This window comes from Martes martes, assembly GCF_963455335.1.
Source record: "Martes martes genome assembly, chromosome: 9".
NCBI classification, from domain to species: domain Eukaryota; kingdom Metazoa; phylum Chordata; class Mammalia; order Carnivora; family Mustelidae; genus Martes; species Martes martes.
In genome coordinates this window covers 114,518-134,111 of record NC_137896.1, presented here as the reverse complement: position 1 = coordinate 134,111, position 19,594 = coordinate 114,518, and positions in this window count along the sequence as shown.

The window sequence follows — 19,594 nt, the reverse complement described above, 5'->3', positions numbered from 1 at the left end:
CGTGCAGAGATGACACAACCAGTATCAGAGATACTCCCTGCAGGAAGGGTGCTGAAGGCCCGAGGGTTCTCTTCATCTTTGTTTTTGAACATTTCATGCTTAAGAAAACCCCCAAAACGTATTACGGGAGATGGTGACAAGGCAGCATGCCGAAGGGCGTTTACCCTGGGGGCGTGGGTGGGTGGAGGAGTGGGCGGGTGGGGGTGGGGCTGGGCAGGGGACTGCGAGGGTCCCAGGTAGAATGCTGTAGCAGGAGAGGCTGGAGGGAAGGAAGAGAGTCCGGGGTGAAGGCACTTGGAGAGGACTGGGAAGCCCGGGGGTGGCACACGCGCTGTTTCTGGGCTCAAGGTGGCCTGATGCCAAGCAAATCACGTGGTCTAGGATGACACTCGCGGGGACGCCTGGGGGGTTCCATTGGCCAAGCGTCTGCCTTCGGCTCAGATCATGATCTTGGGGTCCTGGGATCAAGTCCTGCATCGGGCTCCCTGCTCGGCGGGAAGCCTGCTTCTCCCTCTCTCTCTGTGCTCTCTTTCTGTCTCTCTGTCTGGGGAGAAGCAGGCTCCCCACCGAACAGGGAGCCCAATGCGGGGCCCGATTTCAGGACCCTGGGATCATGACCTGAGCCGAAGGCAGATGCCTAATGACTGTGTCACCCAGGCATCCTTAAATACATCTTGAAAAAAAAAAAAATGACACTTGTGGGAACCTGGGGATCAGGTGGGGACAGGCATCATACCGCAGAATCGGGACGGCAGAGGCAGTGTGGGGCCCAAGGAGGGGTCACGTCCTCTCCATCCAGGCTTCTGGGGTCAGGCAGAGGGCCGGGATAGGGCCGGGGGTGTGGGCACGGAGCGGAGAGGGCTGAAGAATGGGCCCGTTGCGCTGAGGCGGAGGGAGAGCACACTTAATTATGTTTCATACAGAGAACGTCTCACACCGTACACAGAGCATTAAAGGCTCAGTCATGGAGCTGTTTCCTGTGGCTCAACAAGTTTATAATAAACACGGTTAAACTTTTATTTATGGCACAGCTGCTAATTGCACCATAAACACTTTTCATCAAGCAATTGCTGTCAGCTCATTTGCCGATCAGCTCATTATCCAACCACCTTTCTCTGCGCCGCCGGCATTCCCACTTCCCAAAGCCCGCCGTTCGTCGTTCGTCGTGACTGCCCCGCAGCTGTCCTCCAGCCCCGGCTCCACGGCGGTGCCCCCCCACTTCCCGGCGAGTCACCCCTCCTCTCCAGCCTGCCGGGCGCCGCTCTAGCCTGCTGTCCCTGCTCGAGAGGCCTCGTCCCGTCAGCGGATGGCCCTGCTGACCTGTGCTGGCTCTTCCTCTGGCTCCCGAACCTTGCAACCCCCGCGGCACGCCTCACCTTGTCTCTCTCCTCGTTGTTGTCACAGCCCTTCAGTTAGCTTCGGGGCCTCGGGCCAGCTCTCCACAACACTGGGGATCACAGAAAACTGAAACTTGGGATCCCTGCGGTTCATTCCTGTCCTCACGCCAGCCGCGTCCCTGATACCCAGCTCTCGCTGTGTGCCTGTTGGTTTCCAGGACATCATCTCTTGGGAGGCTGGTCTCACACCTGCTCACGCCTTTGTGTGTCGGCTCACTCAAGCCTGGCCCCTTCCCGTGTGTGGGATGCGCGGCGAACTCTTCTCCCCGAGCATTGCAGAAGCCTTCCTCCCCTCCTCCCCTGGTTCCCTCTGGAGACTGGCCCCAGACGGAGCCCACACTGGAGCCCAGTGGAGCCTGGGCTCGTGGATACCCTGGCTGGGACAGACTTCCCACCCAGCACGCACACACCCTGACACCTGGCCCACCGCACAGCAGGCCTAGGGCCTTGGCTTCTGAGCTTTCTGAGAGTGACTGCTTAATCTTCTGGGAGGCACTTCTGGAGTCCTCTTCAGTCCCTCTCTGTCCAGAGAAACGGGCTGAGCACTTCCTGTGGTCAGAGCCTCCTGAGATACCATTCTGAGGGCCTCCCCTCTGTGCTGGGGGTCCAGCCACATTACATGGCCAAGCTTGGGAGGAGGTGTTTGCACGGGAGTCTCTTGGGAGGAGAGGGAGACCACCGCATCCCACCAACCCCTTCTTTTCTTGGACCATTAGAGCCCCTCTGATGGGCTTGCATGTCTAGATAAAGCTCGCCGGTAGGAAAGGCCATCAGGGCTCCCCCCCACTGGGGCCCACTCCAAGGGGCAAGTCCACGTTCCACACGAGGGCCCGGATACTAGTGGACGGTGCACGGGGAATATGGTGTGGCGTCTCGGGCTCATCAGAGATGGATGTCCTGGCTTCCCTGCAGCCCAGCCGGCAAGGAGCAGGGCAGAGGCCTCAGTGTCACCCAACCAGGGTCCCAGGCAGGGAACAGGTAGAAACAAGACCAGACCCCAAAATGTAAAGGCACAAAGTTTTCCTGGGGCCATAGCTGCAGCTGACGGGAGACACGGTCAAGACAAAGGGGTCAGACAGGAGCCAGGGACAGTTATAAAGGGCTGAGGCGGGAAAGGAGTGATGTATAGGGTGGGGAGCCCCAGGAAAGGGGTGGGTGGACACAGCGGCCCAATGCACTTCTTCATAGGTGGTTTCATTTGCTTGGCATTAAAATGAGGGGAAAGTCGGGAAAGGTCAAATTTGGCGACTGTCCTGTCTCAGGTCCGTTTGATCCTTAGTCTGTGCTCTCCTCTGCAAGGACAGTGATGACAGCCAGCAGGAAGTCCCCCGCTCCGTCCCCCGCCCCGCGCCTGCGCGCAAGCCCCAAGCGCCCTCCCTGGTCACGCTCGGGGCTGTGCGGGACTCGCGTTCCACCGCGGTACCTAGTGGCGGTGACTGCAGCGGCCCTGCCCGCGCCGCGGGGGTACCCGGAGTCTCTCCAGCGTCACGGGCTGCTCGGGGTGCCCTCTTCGGACCGAGTACCCCCGCCAGCGGATCTGGACAACCGAGCCCGCATGTTGCGGGAGGAAGCCTAGGAGGCAGATCGTGGACCTGCGCTCACAGAGGGCGGGAATATCATCGAAGGGAGACAGGTGGGCCCAGGACACTTTGTCTGCAGGCCTAGACCGGACCCACGAGGACTGGCACCGGTCAAGTACGTCAGCAGACCCGGGGTTGGGCTGCGTGCAGCCCAGGGGCCTGGCAGGATGCCTTGGACCAGCTCGTGGGATCTGCAGGTGCACGGGAGTCTGTGGGCCCTGTCCTGTCCCGGGCTTGGACCCTCTCTGGCTCCGAGTCTGGCCCTTTCTCCCTGTGCCCACCGGTCCCAGCTCCAAATCTGGCAGGGGGCTCAGGCTAGGCCTGTGGTCAGGAGACAAAGAGCTGCCTGGGCTGTGGCCCTCGGCTTGGGCTGGGGGCTGGGCTTCTGGCTTCTTGGACCACACCCTTTCCTTCCTTCATACCCCGTACCCCCAGACTCTGTTTTCAGTCAGTTCAATTAGTACAACTTTAAAGCAATTAGAGAGAATTAGCAGCCGGGCTGCTGCAGGCCTGCGCTCCTGGCCCCCACCTGCCCCCTCCCCCATTGTCCCAGCCTGGCAGCTGTCCCCGGTTCTCCAAGAGAGCCAGTTGGGCCTCACCTTCTCTACAGGGTCTGCAGAAGGGAGGGCAGGCAGGCCCTGAGGAGACACCCAGAGACACGGGCGCTGAGACTAGAAGTGGGACGAGTAAAGGGGGCAAGGAAATGAAGATCCAGGGGGCTGCTTTCAGAAAAGACAAAGAGCAGGGCGCCTGGGGGCTCCATGGGTGAAGCCGCTGCCTACGGCTCGGGTCATGGTCCCAGGGTCCTGGCATCGAGCCCCGCATCGGGCTCTCTGCTCAGCAGGGAGCCTGCTTCCCTCCCTCTCTGCCTGCCTCTCTGCCTACTTGTGATCTTTGTCTGTCTAATAAATAAATAAAATCTTAAAAAAAATTAAAAAAAAAAGAAAAGACAAAGAGCGAAGAACACCGGTTCGAAGCCCAACCCCAGAGCCAAGGTGCTGGGTGCCTGACCAAAGCCAGCCCCTCCTCTGTGCACCGCCCCTGCGCCCCCCCCCCCCGCCCCCGCGCCCGCCACTGCCCTCCACCTCTGCCTCTTTTCTTCCTTCCCGTTCCCTTCCTCGCACTCACTGACCTCCTAGGCCTCTCTTGCAGGGAGAGGGTTAAACCCTTCCCCTCCTGGTACTGAGGGCCCTGGGTGTTTGTAACTTTCCTGCTCAGATAGCTGCTCCCACTTTTGTGGTCTCCGAGGAGGAAACGGGTGTGCAGTAGTTTTCCGGGGAGGGGAGATGCACCAGGCTTGCATCTGCTCTGTGACCTCTAGGGGACCCCAACCTGGGACCCCTTGTACCCCTTGGCCAGGTAGGGAGTTGTGCCTCAGAAGGACACCTCTGTCTGGGGCTCTGGCCTCTGCATGCTGCATACCAGGGCAAGTGGGTGCCCAGCCCTGTTACCCTGCACGTGGCAAGGGCTTTCAGAGCGAGCTCTGGGACGGCATGGGGGAGGTCACTCCTCTGTGCTGCGGAGCCCTGGACAGTGGCCTGGGCCCCTCTTCCAGGAGGATGGATGGAGCGGGAGCAGGCCAGGTGCAGGCCTGACTTTGCAGACAGAACCCTTTGTATGGGGACCCACCCACCCCTCCCCAAGCCTTCCGGCCCTGCCCCTCCCCACTCCCCCAGCCTTTCAAAGAAGGCCTGTTCTCTGAGCCTCCTCTGGGAGACCCCCCCCCACCCCGCCCAGCCCAGCGCAGCCTCCCTGATATGTGTTTGGACCAGCTCGTGGGAGGACCCTTCCTTCTTTTACTCACCCATACCGCTCGGAGACCCTGAGCAGGCCCTGAGCTGGGTGCTGGGTAAGGCAGACCCACATTGTCCCTCATGTTCTCCCTGAGCAGTTGGATGCTGGACAAATGATGGTACAATTACTGCGTCAGTCCATCTGATAAGGCTGCCAGGCGGAGGGCCTGGGGACCAGCAGCACCCCGAGGACACTGGGCCCAATCTGGAAGCTTCCCAGGGAAGGCTCAGCAGGCAGATCCGGGGGGGGGGGGGGGGGGGAGGAGCTGGGTGTGGCACATCCTGGGAGGCGGGAGGGAGGCGGGAGGGAGCAAAGCTGAAAGGGGCTGAGCTCTGGGGAGGGAGGCCTGAGGCCTGCAGGTGGTCTGAGGGGTGGGGCAAAGCACAGGGAGGGAGCTGCTCTCAGTTAAGTCCAGGGAGGTGCTGGGTGTGTGCGTGGGGGGCCCATCTGTTCTCCAGCCTGGGAAGGGGCCTGCCTAGCCCAGCAGGGGTAACCCCCATGCCCTCACATGCCGTAAGGCCGAGCTAGGCAGGCCCACACAGTTCCCTGGGACAGCTGAACCGGTCTGGGGAGGGTTTGGGGGATGTTTTTCCCTTGATGGCAGGAGGTGGCGGGAGCCAGCCCACCTCTACGTGTTACACTGACGCTTGGGTCCAGTCACCCTGTCTTGCTCTGGCTGTCCCTGGCCATGCCTGCTAGTGGCCTTCACGGTCCCAGTCTCCCTTGGCTCCAGCACGTGTGGGTATCCATGCTCCCCGTCCCCACGGCTGCCACTGAGCAGGTGGCTGTAACTGGGGAGCCCCCCCCGGAAGGGATGCTGAGGCGCACAGGGCAGGGCGGCTCCGGGCCCGCAGATCTCACAATCTAGTAAAATTCCGTTAGACACGGTGGGACTGTGAACCATGAACTCATGTCACCATCAGGTCAAAACAGAAAACGTTTTAGATGTCCCCTGCCTGAAGGCCATCGTCTCAAATCCAGGGGGACTCTTCACGTTAGAGACAGTTGGCTTCAGCTAAACCTCTTTTCTGATCTTCTGCGCCAGTTCCTGGATTTGGGGCCTCCCAGCAGACAGTGGCCGTTTCCTGGGCGCCCTGCCCCCTCTCCCTCGAGGGCTTCTGTAGAGACACAGGATACGACCAGAGGAAGGTGGAGGGGTCTCGAGTGATGCTTAAGGGCCGCGACTCTCTCTCCCCGAGGCTCACTGCTCCCGTTACTCGTTTTCACTTCCTGAAGCAATTCACCGCGGGCCGCTCTGCAGGGTGAATGGAAAAACTGCCTAAGGGAGGCAAGGAGATGAAGATGCTTCTGGTGTGACCCGCAGACGGCCAAGTGGCTGCTGGCCGCTTGTGGTTGGGGTCTGCGGACACGCCTCGGGCCCGGGTCTGAAGGGGGCGTGCTCCACCCCCGCCCCAGCCGCCCGTCTCCAGAGGCTCCCAGCCCAGTGGGAGAGGCCCGAGGAGAGGCACACCGGTGCATGCACTGTTGGGACATGGTGCCGGGCTTGCGGGTGGAGGGGAGGAGCCCCTGGGTGGGTGTGGTGGCAAGTGAGCCTTCCTTGGTGACGGACGACTGGAGAGTGTCTTGGCTGTGGCCCGCACGCAGAGTGCCCCGTGGGAGTGGGGGCCCCAAAGGGCTTCATTCTGGAGGAGGCACCCTGCCCCTTTGAGGGGGGCCTCTGAGCCTAAGGAGAGGTGTGTAGGGCCGCAGGATGGGCCTTGGGTTGGCAGGGAGGTAGACCATGGCGAGGATAGGCAGGGAGGGCCGGACCTCGGCCAGTCTGCAGCACACCCAGTTAGACGGCAGATGCTGGGAGCTGGTCCACATGGGGCCGCCTGGTGGTGAGGGGCTGGGCCAGGGGCTCTTATGCTTTCTCCAGCTCCAGGCCCCTCCAGCATCCCCCGGGGTGCTGTCACACAGATGTGAGCGTGGACTCAGACATGTGCGCGCGTGCACAGATGTGCACATATTTGTGCGCATACAGACACACAGACATGCAAACACACAAATGTGCACACGCACGCATGTACAGATACAGAGACATGCATGCACAGATACGGACTCATAGAACCACGCAATAGACCTGTGTGCACACACACACACACACACAACGGAGCAGCAAGCCTGCCCAAGACTTTCACACGCAGACAAACAGCCACAGATGTGCTCACAGTGCACCGTGCACACACATGTGCACACCCACACGCACACATGCACACATGACTGTGTAGCAAACCTGTCCAAGATGTGCACACGCAGACATGTGACTGCGGATGTGCTCACAGTGCACGATGCATGCACACACACGCACAAACGTGCACACGTACGTGCACACAGAACACACACAGCAGCCCCTCTGTACAGCTCTACTTCTGCTGCCCGCTGCAACGTCTCCCCTTTGTGTCTCACTCTGAGACAGCAGAGCTCGGTGATGGGAGTGCACTGTCTGGAGGCCTGGGTTTGAGTTATGACTCTCATTTCTGGGCCTTGGTTGTCCTGTCTGCGGACTGGGAATGCCGGCAGCTCCTTCCCAGGCTGCTGGAGGGACTCGGTGCTAGCGTGGGCCAGGGGCCGGTACTGGGCCGTCAGGGGTGTCCGTTCTTCCTGTAGGAGCAGTAGCACCTTGCTGTCTGTGCTCTGGGACCCAGGAGTGGGCGGGGGGTGGGGGGCCTGAAGAAGGGGAGGGGCTCTGTCCGTGCGTGTGGTAGGGTTCACGGCGGGCGGGCGTCACTTCCCCGCAGCGGGTTGGCAGTGCTGGGTTCAGCCTCGCCTGAAGCCTGACACCAGGGCCTCCTCCCATGCTCTCCTCCTTGAAGCCAGACTCCTGCTGGGCCAACCCGCTGGAGACCCTGTATGTTCTGAGGGACTTTTGGAGAACTTCTGGTCAAAAGGCCAAGTGACTGGGCAGAGAGGCCCCAGTGAGCTGCGAACTTTGACCTCTGAAGCCTGGTTCACGGACAGAATCTGTGGACCCGGGGGATCTGGCTGGGTTCGGGGGCCCCACCCCTCTCAGACAGGCTCTGGGAGACTACCCACCATGCCCCGGGGACCACTGATTCCCTCCGGGTGGCTCTGTCATCCTGCCCCTCCAAGAGGGGGCCAGCATGAGGCCTCTGCGCGGTCAGGGCAGCAGTCAGTGCCGAAGGGTCCCGCTCCCACCCACAGCTGGCCTGGCGGCTGGTGTGTCCCCAGCCAGCCCGCTGCACAGCAGCAAGGTGGCTGTCCACGTCCCAGCCTGGCCTGGCCTGGCGACTCTGCGACCCAGGGGCTCGGAACGTGTGGGCCTCACTGACGTGGGGTGCTTCTGCCTCATCACAGGACCATGGTTTTGGCTTTTCCCGCGGATATGTGGGTAACCCCGAGGGTGGGTTTCCAGAGCTCCGGGGGAGCTGGGAGCAGGCTGTGAGGGAGCACTTGGTCTGGAGCTGCAGAGTTTCCTACTGTGGGTCACGGCTTCTTTGTTCCTTCTCTCAGCTCGGAGCCCAGATGGCCCCGCGGTGAGCGGGAAGCCGACTGTTTCCGGAGCAGGCGAGCTGTGTATGTTCCTTACTCCTGTCTTTGTGTCACTGATTCAGGAAACACAGCACGCTCCCACCGTGGAGAACGGGGTGGGTACCCTGCTGGGTGTTAGGGTGCTGTGGGGAGAGTGGGCAGGCCCTGCCCTAGGGGTGCTGTGGGAAGGGCGGGCCCCACTTTGTTGTGGGAGGAGGGAGTGCCGGGAGAATGGTCAGGCATGCACACACACGCACACACACGCACACGAGGTCACCCAAACCGGGGAAAGTATGACATGCCTGGGTGGCTATGTGGGGGTCAGAGGGCCTCTCTGAGGAGGGGAGGGGTCCCAGGAGCTGGCTGTGGGGGGCACAGAGCCAAGGCGGAAGTGGGGGCGAGGGTCCCCGTAGGCAGCCGTTGCAGGCTCTGAGTGGGACATCATGGGACCTTCCTTGCGGAGAGACCCCTCGGGCCCCCCAGGGTTTGTTCAAGAGCCTGTGAGGCTCCAGGAACGGCAGCTGTCCTCCCGTGGAGCTCAAGTCTCTGAGGGCGGAGACAGCCGTACACACACAGCTTAGGTCCGTTCTGCACTCAGGGGTGCGGCCTCTGGGCAGCTTGGGTTGGTCGGGATGGGCCTTGCTGGGGAGGTGGAGGAATGCCCAGGGAGGAGGCTGGTGTGGCTGCTGGCAGGGCCCCCAGGTGACCGGCTGGGCCAAGGACAGGTCCAGAGTGGGCTTCAGTGTGGAGCTAAGAGGAGGACGTGGCCGCTCCAGCCCTGGAGGAGGTGTGGCTCTGAGCATGGCTGCTTGGCCTCCTGGTCCCGGCCCCTCGGTCCGCAGGAGGCGGGTGGGCCGCCAGTGGCTTCCAACCCGACGTCCGTCTGGGGCGAAGCTGGCCACAGCGGAGGCAGTTATGACTGGAAGGAACCCGTCCCAAGTAAGTCTCCTCCTGCTGCTTTTCCACTGGGGTTTGCCTTCAGCCTGGCGCTGGGAGAAACAGGCATTTTTGCAAACACTGAGGGTGAATGTTTAGTGGCACAAAGGGAGACGGCGGGAGCGGGGGAGTTAGCAGGCTGCCCTGTTCATTTGGAGCCTAATGTGGGGTCTGGAGTCTCCTCTGATTCAGAAGCAAGTGTCAGGATATGAGGGACATGTGGCTGGGGGAGGCCCGGGACAAGCAGTGAGGACGCGGGACAGGGTGTGTCAGGGTGCGTGGACGTCCCACTGCCTCAGTGGCTTTGACTTGGACCCCAGAGTCCGCGTGTGCAGGGTGCGCCCGCGGAGGCCTGTCCCCTGAGCTTGGGGCTGTGTTCTTGCTGCCGTCCTGTCCAGTGCTGATGCGGTTCCGGGCTTCCCCGTCTATCTCGGCTGAGGGAGGGGCAGCCCGATTCTGTGGACCCCAAAGAAGTCCTTTCACTTTTCTGAGCCCGTAAAACAGGTAGAACCACTTTCACCTGACGCGCAGGGAGGTGCCTGCGAGGGGCTCTTCCTTCCCTACTGTCCTGACCTCGGCTCTTGCTCTCTGCAAACCCAAGCCTGCAGTGTTTCCACGGAGATCCCGCAGCTGCGTGAAGCCGGAATGGACAGGCTGTAGCTTCAGGTTCACGCAGGGTCTCCTGCAAGCCCCTGGTCCAAGTGTCCTAGCCCTCCGACCCAGGGCTCCCAGCCCCCACCTCCCCCATGCTGCTCGTCCCTTCCGGTACATGGATGTCTCCACAAGGTCACCGGGGAAATGCCCTCCTCCCTGCCCTCCTCCCCGGCACCCTGCTAGTGTCTGGTCTGCCGCGCCCTCCCTCCCCCAGTGACCCCCGCGAGATTTGCATACAGGTGCCCCTGTCTGGTGCAGCTGAAGGGGTGGGGGAGGGGCTCAGTAGCCCACGCTGGGAGGGCCGCAGCGAGAGAGCCCAGGTGGTGGGACAATGGCCACCAGCAAAGTGGGTTTTATTCCCCAGCCTCCTTCTCAGAGCTGTGGCCTAGCTCCGAGCCAGTTGGGGGGAGGCGGACTCTTGTGTCGGGAGCCTCTGGGGAGCCCTTGTTCTGCCATTAGCTCCCCCGAAGACTTGTTCTGCTTAGTCACCGTCTGAGCGCAGTTCCTTGTGTATGATTGAGTTGACGGGGAGGCACGGGGTGTGGCCCGGCTATGAACTCGTACAAAGACTTCGGGGTTCCCTCCACAGACGGTGGGGCTCGGCACGTCCAGCAACAGACCTCGATGTCACTGAATGTCTGAAATGTTTTTACTATTAATCCAACAATTATCTAGTGAATCGTCCAACTGTGAAAAGGGTTGAATTCTAAAATGTAAATGTTGGACCCCATCCCAAGTTTGGTGCTGCTGTTTTGGCGATCTCGGCTTTCTGGTTCCCTGGGAGCCTCATAGGTTGAGGGTCTCTCGCTCCTGGTCTCGTGAGGGTCCGGTACCTCCTCGGTGAGGGCTGGGGAGTTTCCCGTCTCACAGCACCCACTTCCAGGCGAGCTCTGGGCCCCCTCCTGGCAGCCTCTTCCGTATCCCCTTCCGCCAGCCTGTGCTCCTGGGGCAGAGGGTGGCCGTGTTCTGCTGGCCTGTCTTTCCTTCCAGACTCCAGGATGCCCCGCATTCGGGTTGGGGTCAATGTTGTTATGCAGGCCTCTGGCGGTGCATGGGGTTGCCTTGCCTGGATGTGTTCAGGGCAATGTGTGTGTGTACGTGTGTGTGTTGGCAGTCAAGTATGTAGGGGGTTGCAGGGTTCTGGGCTTCAGGGGCATTGTGGATTATTTTCCTGGTGGCCTCAGTGAGCCATGTTCCCTGTGTCCATCTCTGGGTGTAGCCTCTCCCGTACGTATGGATCTGCACTAGGAAACCTGATGTACCCATCTCCTATCTGCTATCGACAAACCCACCCACCCACCCATCCATCCACCCATCCACCCACCTACCTATCCATCCATCCATCCATCCATCCATCCATCCGTCTGTCCATCCGTCCGTCCACCCATCTACTCACCCCCACACCACCCATCCTCCATCCCTCACCCATACATCCAACCACTCATCCGCTCACCCATTTATCCATCCACCCACTGTCCATTCACCCATCCATCTATCCACCTCCCCAACCCAACCATGACTCATGGATGGCAGAGTCAGGGCTCTGAGGGGTCAGGACTACTGATGGGCTCATTGTGGTCCCATCCAGGAGGTTCAGGAATCTGGTGTGTGTGATGGGTGGGAGGGCTACACAGCGTTTGGAAGGTTCCAAGCTGCTCTTATCTGTGAAGGCCAGGATACCCAGAGATTGCATTGGGTTGGGTTCCAGGGAAAGGTGGGCGCTTGGAGCCCTGAGCTGAGCTGCCCTGTCTGGACCGGCTCAGGTGGCAGCCCCGGGCTGACCACGCCCAAGCCCCGAGGCCTGTGTTCCTTGCGGTTGTCCCTGTGGGTGTGTTCTCTAGGCGTCCGCGCGGGGACCCTCCAGCCATGCTTGCTGCCCTCCTGCCCTCCTGGCTTTGCTCATGTTCCCATCGACTGCTTCCTGCTCCCTCTAGGGCTGGGACTAACCCCTGAGCCTCACCCCCCCGCCCCCCTCCCGCCTTCCCGCCTGTGGCCGGAGCCTTCCTCACCGGGGCTTTCACCACGGAGCCTCTCCCAGTGAGCTCCGCCTTGAGGCAGGCACAGCGGGAGCCTCTGTCCGTGGTGCGGAAGGCCCCAGCCTGGGCCTCAGCCCTTCTCGGCCACGCGCACAGGTCAGGAGCACAGCGCTGGCCTTGTGGGGGCTCTGTGCGTGCAGGGGTCACGGGACCTGGTCTGGCCGGAATGCCTCCTGTTCCTCCTCCTCAGGGTAGACCTGTGACTCGAGTCCCCCGTGGGGACACACTGCGTGGCTCCCCTGGTGGGTTAGTGTGCTTGTTGGGAAGATAGGACACGCGCCCTGGGATCCGGCCCCCACTATGAGCTCTGTTGAGGGCCCCAGCTGCCCTTTCCCTCTTCTGGGCTCCGGGGCCTGTTTGGGACCCTGTCCCTTCACTCCTTCACTCCCCCGGAAGCTGTTGCTGTCACAGCCGGAGTGTGGTGCTGGCCCCTGGCTGGCTCTTGGTCTGCAGTTCTAGGTGTGGCTGGAACCACCCCAGGGTCAGCCTGTCCTGGGCTCCAGTTTGGGCATCTCAGGACAGAGTCTTGAGGGGAGGGCTTCTCCTGAAGGGGCCCAAGCATTGTTCTCAGACCTCAGCCCGTGGCCAGCCAGTACCCTCTGGCTCCAAAACCCGTTTCTGCAGTGGGGGTGGGACATCCAGGCACAGGTGTTTTTGTCCTGGGAGTCTGCTGGAGGGCCTCCCCTCCCCAGGAACCCACCTTGACACCGTGGGCGGTGCTCTCGTGGCTGCTGAGAAGCTGACGCTACCAGCCCGGGCTGTCATGGCCCCCGCCCGCAGCCCCCCTCCCTGTCCCGGATCTGGGCGGCTTTCTCTCTAAGGCCATCTGTTCTGAAAGCAGAATTCCAGAGCCATTTTAGCAGAGCTGGGTCAGGGCAAGAAGCCGAGCCCTCTGCCCTCCCGCGTGTGTGTTCACACCCAGGAACCCACGCACATGTGAGAGCACACACACTCACACCACATGGATGCACGTGCACGCGCAGGCAGATGAGGCCTGGTCCCTGCAGGTGCGAGGACAGCGGGAGGACGGAATCAGGGAGGCTCCCACCCAGTGCTCACGTTCTCTGGGGCCAGACAGCCTGTCTCCTTCATAGCCCCCCCCCCCGTCCCCTCTCCCCTCCTCCTCTCACCTCTGTCTGTCCAAGCCCCCCTGGTTCCTGCCTCGGTCTCTCCTTCATCCCCACACTGGTCTCCTTTTCTGCTTGTCTGTATCTGTCTCTGTGTCCCATCCCCTTGGCCTTGGTCTCCCGCCCTTCCCCACTCCTGCCCCCACGGCTGCGCTCTGTCTCTCTCCCAGCAGCTCAGCTGCTTTCTTCTTTTTGCCTTCTCTGTCCTCAGGAGGCTTCCGGTCCTGACCTCGGTCCTGGTTTGTCCCGGAGCGGTTCAGCAGGGCCAGCGGCCTGCTCCAGCTCTGGGCTGGACACATCTGCTCTCCATGCCCCCTGTCCTTCTTCCTCTGGCCCAGAGACACTGCTCCCAGATTCCTGGCTCACCCAGGGTTTGGAGGGGCCTGGGGAAGCCTGCCCACAGCTGTCTGGGCTGGCAGGGGACCCCGAGGGGCTGACCTGGGGGGCTGCCGGGGCACACACATGGGCCGGGGCTCTCCTAAAGCGATCCTGGAAATGGGTGCAGGCCTGGGCTTCTGGGGGCCGTGATCCGAAATGCCTCCCTTGCCTGGGCACCCTGTGGCCCCTGGGGCCCCCAGCAGGCCCCACCAGGCAGACCCCACTGTCATGGATCTTTAGGCCTACAATGCTGCTCACTGCTCGAGGCCCAGCTAGGAAGCTCCCTGTGGCAGGTCTTTCCTCGGGCAGGGCCCTGGGGCAGCGGTGCTGCACTCTGGCGGAGGGAGGGAGCTGCCACGGCCCCACACAGAGCTGGGGTGAGGGGAGGGACGAGGGCTGGGGGAGCCAGGGTGCAGGGATGGATGAGGGGTGAGGGCTGGGGGAGCTGGGATGTGGGATGAGGCCTTCGAGGGACAGAAGAGCTGCATCCTCTAGCGGAGGTGCTCTCCCAGGGGGCCTGTCGGTCACTGCTGGCACTTTCTCTCTGAGGTCCTGAGCGCACTGTGAGTGGGGTGGGCTGGGGGGTGGTGGGTGGTGGGGTGGGTGATGGGGGAACCTCGAGGACCACCCCCTGCGGTGCCTCAGGCCTGCGGAGAAGACATTCTTTGTCTCGCCTGGTGTGGAACTTGTCCAAGTATTTTTTTCATATGATGGATTACCAGGCTGTTCTGTTTTATTTATTTATTTAATTAATTAATAAAATTTTATTTCTTTATTTGACAGAGAGATAGCGAACACAAGCAGAGGGAGCAGCAGAGGCAGAGGGAGAAGCAGGCTTCCCGCTGCGGGCTCGGTCCCAGGCCTCTGGGGTCAAGACCCCCGAGCTGGAGGCGGCCACTCTACCAGAGTCCCCCCACCCCCACGCCCCTGTTTGGTTTTAGTAAAGGAAAGAGCACCACTGTTCCCACAGGCCTCTTGTTGTCACTTTATGTCATTGTACTAACCAGTCTCAATGAACTATACCCAGTGAATGTACGTCCCCAAAGTTAGGGGTTCCTTACCAGGTGGCACCTGTGGGGCTGGGAAGAGGCCTCTCAGGCTTCTGGGGGGTCTCCGAGGTTGAGAGGCCAGAGGGTGTGGGGCCTGGGGGTCTTTAGCAGTGACCCCAGCCTGTGTGTGCGTGGGCCCCATCGGAGGACGCCAGGGAAGGTGTCCTTGTTGCCCTCCCTTTGCCGGTGAGAACACTGAGTCCCAGAGGGGTCAGATGAGTCACCTGAGGTCACTTCTCTGCAAGCACACCAGGACAGCGAGGGCCTCCGGGGACCTCCCACCCTGCTCCGGCAGCCCCTGCGTCCGCCACCCCATGGGTCTCTGCTCTGCCTCCAGCCCGGCCAGCTCTGGCTCGGCCCTGCTCTCCCCGCCTGCGCACCCTCGCCCCAGACCACTCACCTTTCATTTCCAGCTTGATCTCGGCCCTGAGCCTCAGATTGGAGCCCAGCTCCTGGGACGGCCACGCAGCCCAACCCGCCTCCCAGCAACTGCCCCTCTTGGTAAGGAAGCATCGCCCCCACCCGGTGGCTCAGGCTGCACCCTGGAATCCTGCCCACGTCCAGACCCTCAGCAGCCCGACCTGGGCACTCTGCCCCTTGGACCGTTGGGCTGTCCCTTGCCCACCGGTTGTGCTGACTGGGGGCTTCCCTGGAGGTGTGCAGACATCCAACCAGTCACGGGGCTGTGAGGGGTTAGGGGACCTACCTGGCTCCAGGACAGCGAAGCCAGACCGCCTCTTCCTCCAGCCTGGAAGGCGGCCCCCGAGTGCTCGGGTCCCGTGCTGGCCTGAGCACATGGAGGGTCTTCACCACCAACAGCCTTTGCTTAAGTGTGAGTCTGTGAGGATAGAGACTCAACCCCATCACCTGAGAGGCCAGCTTTGAGGCCTTCTGCTCTAGAGAAATGCTCTGGCAAGCCTGGGGCTCCATCTGACCCTCTCTCCTTGCAGGGGTCCATGCCTGGGGCCCTTCATGGCATGGAGAGCCCCACTTGGCCCTAGCTTCCAGGCCTGCCCTAGAGTCAGTGAATGTGGGACTCCTGGGATGGGCCTCTGCTGCCTCACACAGCACCCAGGCCTCTCCCTGTGGGGGGTGGACACCGGCCAGGAGCAGGCCAGCACCCAGAGCCAAGGGTGGGATGGGGGCCTCTTCTCGGGGTGAGGGGAGCTTCGTCCCAGCATCGGGGAAGCCTGGTGCAGGGGACGGCCAGGCTCGAAGCTGGTCCTCTCATCTTTCCAAAGGGAAATCCTTTCCAGGTCCTCTCATCTTTCCAAAGGGCACTGCTGGGCAGTGAAGAGTCATGGGCATGGAATGAGGCAAGAGAGGCCTCCTCTACCCCACCCCCTCCTGCCCTCCCCCGGACCCTCCACCCCTGTCCTCCTGGGGAGCAGCTGGAGGTTTGAAGCCAAATTCTTCCCCTGTCCCTGCAAGTCCCACACCTCTTCACCTTCCAAATTCGAGGCAGTTAGTCCCTGCACCTCCCTCACCTTCCCCACCCCTGCCCCAAGCCTCCCGGCCTGGCTGGCGGGTCGTCCGCAGTTCAGGAGCATGGGGTCCGTTCCCTCGGCAGCCTTTGCGTTAGGGAGAGGCAAGGACTCCCCAGAGCGGATCCCACCCCACCCCGCCCCTCTAGACTGGTCGCCCACCCGTCAGACTGGCCTGACTTTGTCTGGAGAGCAGCAAAGAGAAGGGGAGGTGGGAGGAGGGAGGGGGGGTGGGAGGAGGGGAGAAAGCATCCAGGGGAGGGGGAACGTGGGAGGGCGGGGAGGAAGTGTCTTTGGGGAGAGCCCCTCCCCCCTCATTTGTTTGGGCCCCAGCAAGAGGAGGCTACGCCTTCCCCCACCTGCAGGAGGGGCTCATTGTCCCGGGGTCTCCAGGCCATTGTGTGTGGAAGGGAGCCTCATTGGCAGGGCATGCGTTTGTGATTATCTGCTCCCCGGCCCTCATTGGCTGGACGCGAAGGAGGCTCCCCAGGGCCCGGGGACACAGAAGTTTGTGGAGCAACTTTTCCCAGCATGGTGTGACTGTGTGTCCAGGCTTCGGAGCGAAGGTGTGCCCGCCCAGCCAGGATGACGCTCTGCGGGACCTTCCTGGGTGCGTACTTTTCCCCAGCCCTGCACACCCCTCCCTGGGCCTGCTCACACATTTCTGCCAGGACACCGAGAGGACTAATTAGCTGGGTGGCCGTCAGCGCTCAGTGTTCTTTTCTGGCAGCCCGAGGAGGTGATAGACAGTGCTCCCTCCTGAGCGAGGCCAGGGTCTCTGGCCCGACGCCTCTCCTTCCAGCTGACGGAGGAGTGTGGGCACAGCCGTCAGGGCTGCCCTGCTTGTGGGCTTGCCTTCAAAGGTCGAAGGTGAGGACAGTGGGTGGGGCTGTATGTGCCCTGAGGCCGTGAGTTCCCGGGGAAGGTGGGGCGGGAAGGAGGCTTGTGTGGGACCAGGTCCACCCGAGACTCGCTGTCACAAAGAGGCCGTGACAGGGATTACCGCTGTTTGTGTTCCCCGCACACGCAGAGCTGCCGTGCATGTGTGTCTGTGTTTGCAACGCTAAGGGCAGCAGTCAGCGTGCGATCCCCGCAGCACACTCCCAGACACGCGCGTCTGAGTCTGCGTGTTCACACAGTGTCAGAGGGTTGGTATGTTTGATGTCCCAGCATAAAACCACTCCTCAATATGGCCCAGAGCGTGTGCGTGTGCGTGTGTGTGTGTGTGTGTGTGTGTGAGAAAGGCTCACAACCCAGCAAGTGTGAGACAGGCACACAGAGTCAGCCCAGGGTATGGGTAAGAGGGGCTCTCGGTTTTGTTTGCTCCATCTGCCGGAGCCTGCCTGGGGCAGCGGCCCCCGCCCTCAGCTGTTCCTATACAATATTAATGCTGACCATCCCGGCTCCACACACAACGGCCCTAATTGTCGTCTGCAGCTTTAAGGCGGGCGCCCATCTGCAGGGAAGCTTTCAGAAGGAAACAAGGAAACTCTCACCCCCAGCTGGTCACCGGAGAAGGCGCCAATTACAGATGCAGAAAGTTTAGACCAAAATTACTTGAAAGAGTTTTTATGAAGCAAATGAACTGACACTTGGAATGTCTGTGTGCAGATTTGCACAAGTAATTACATTTTGCTTGGAATGACCTTACCAGCAAAGCAATCATTGAGCCTGCTTCGCCCAAGGCCCACAAAGCACTTCCTCAGCAAGTGCGGCAGCCACAGTCGGCTTTGCAAATCTCCCCCTTCTCTCTGTACAGGGCTCGGGGGACCCTCCGGTCAGACTGAGGTTGTTTCCCTGTGTGTCTCCCAAACGTAAAAGTCACATGCAACGTGCCCACAGATTTTTATGAAATAAAGCTTAAAGGAACAGTGTACTCCTTAGTTCCGGAAAAGAAAACATTTTATGACTGAAAAAACCCTGATAGCTTTTCACCCTGTATCAGAAAGTTTTCGGTCACACCTTGCGATTGTTCCTCGCCGGCGTGGGTGGGAGCCTGGGTCTGAAAGCGCATCTCCCCGCCCGGAGTCCTGGCACGACGACGTCAGTGTGCGGAGAACAAAGGGCCGGGCTCCGGGGGAGGGAGCGCTGTCCAAAGTGCTGATCAGACCGAGGCGCGTCCGCACCCACCGCTCCGGCTGGAGCCGGCAGCCAGACCCCGGGGAGCTGCCGGCACAGTCCCTTCCCTGCTCCGCACCTAGGACCCCTCTTTGTTCTCTAGATGGAGTCGGCTGAAGATCTTGAACCTTTACTCATCAAAACCCATCTTCTGAAACGGCTCATTCAACTGCAACCTCCCAGTGGGAGTTCCCGGGGCTTCTTTCCAGGTTCTTAGAACAGGGACCGATTTGAAATTTCCAAGCACATTTAGAAATGCTCACCCGAGGAGCCTCAGGTGCCCGACCCCGACTACCGACTACCGGAGCAACACTCCCCAGGACGCTCTGCTTGCTCCTTGGGGGAGGCGTGCAAGGCCGAGAGGCGGAGGTTTGCACAAACAGGATTTATGTTACCTGGAAAACGAATTATGTGGAGCAGGGCTGTGTGTTGTCCACATACTGATCTCTCCCTGCTGTCGCTCCTGCTAGTTGTTGTCCCCTAAGTTTGACTGTCACGTCGCTGAATTAAATACTTTCATGAAACACTGGGCATTGTTGGGGAATACGGCTGATTCAGCACGGGCCCTCCCTTTGATTCTATCTTCCTCGCGGAACAATGGCGTGCAAGGCTGCCTCAGCCTGCAGCCTGCCGATAAGAGTTTAATAGAATTTCTGAATGCCAAAGGTTTGGGATGTAAAATATCCCCGTACTCGCAGTGTGTCCAGAGGAGACAGAAAAGGGCTTTTCAGGAGAGCTCTCAACTGAATATGTCCTTCTATGCTAATGGATATGAGCTCACAAAAGAATAAAAACAACGGTAGGCAGTCATTGTAGGAGCCTCAAACAGTTCTCATTTGGCTAATTAATATTTCATCCTCAGTTTGACCAGTGAACGCCTGTGTTTATTTCCTTTTACTCAATCTACAATATTGCCCTGAGCACATTGTGCATTTCGTGTGTTGAGAAGAATGTGTGTATACGCAAGAACTGAGCATACTTGCCCCTGGAACGAAGCTCGTGGGTTTACATCAAATGTGGGCTGCAGCACTGCATGTTGGAGATCATGCTTGTGGAAGAGTTTCAGCTGATTTTTCAAAACATGCTTTCTTAGAGGAAGCCACATATTTTAAGCCTAATTCATGCTTCTGGTGGCCTGAGCCATTTGGCTGATTCAGTTGGGGGGCTCGCGCGCCTGGATGACACGGCAGGAAGTGGTATTGACTGTGTTGAAATCTCTGCCCTGAACGGCGCGGTGCTGGCCTTCTGCGCTGGTCCCAGACAGCCGCTCGTCCCGGGCGTCCAAAACCCAGCCTGTGCCCTGCCTCACGGTACAGTTTCTGACAACCTGAAGACGATCATAGACACTCGTTTGCCTGACCTATCAGGAAGAAAAGGAAGTTTGGAGAGCGAGTAAGAATCCCCTGGCTCCTAGGTACTCTTGCTGGACGGTCCTACCTTTATCCCTGAAAGTGGAAAACAATCCGGCTGCTTGAAGTGTAGGTGGGCAGTTCCATTGTGTGCGTGATGCCTTCTCCTCCTCTCGATTTTCACTGGGTGGCCCCTCGCA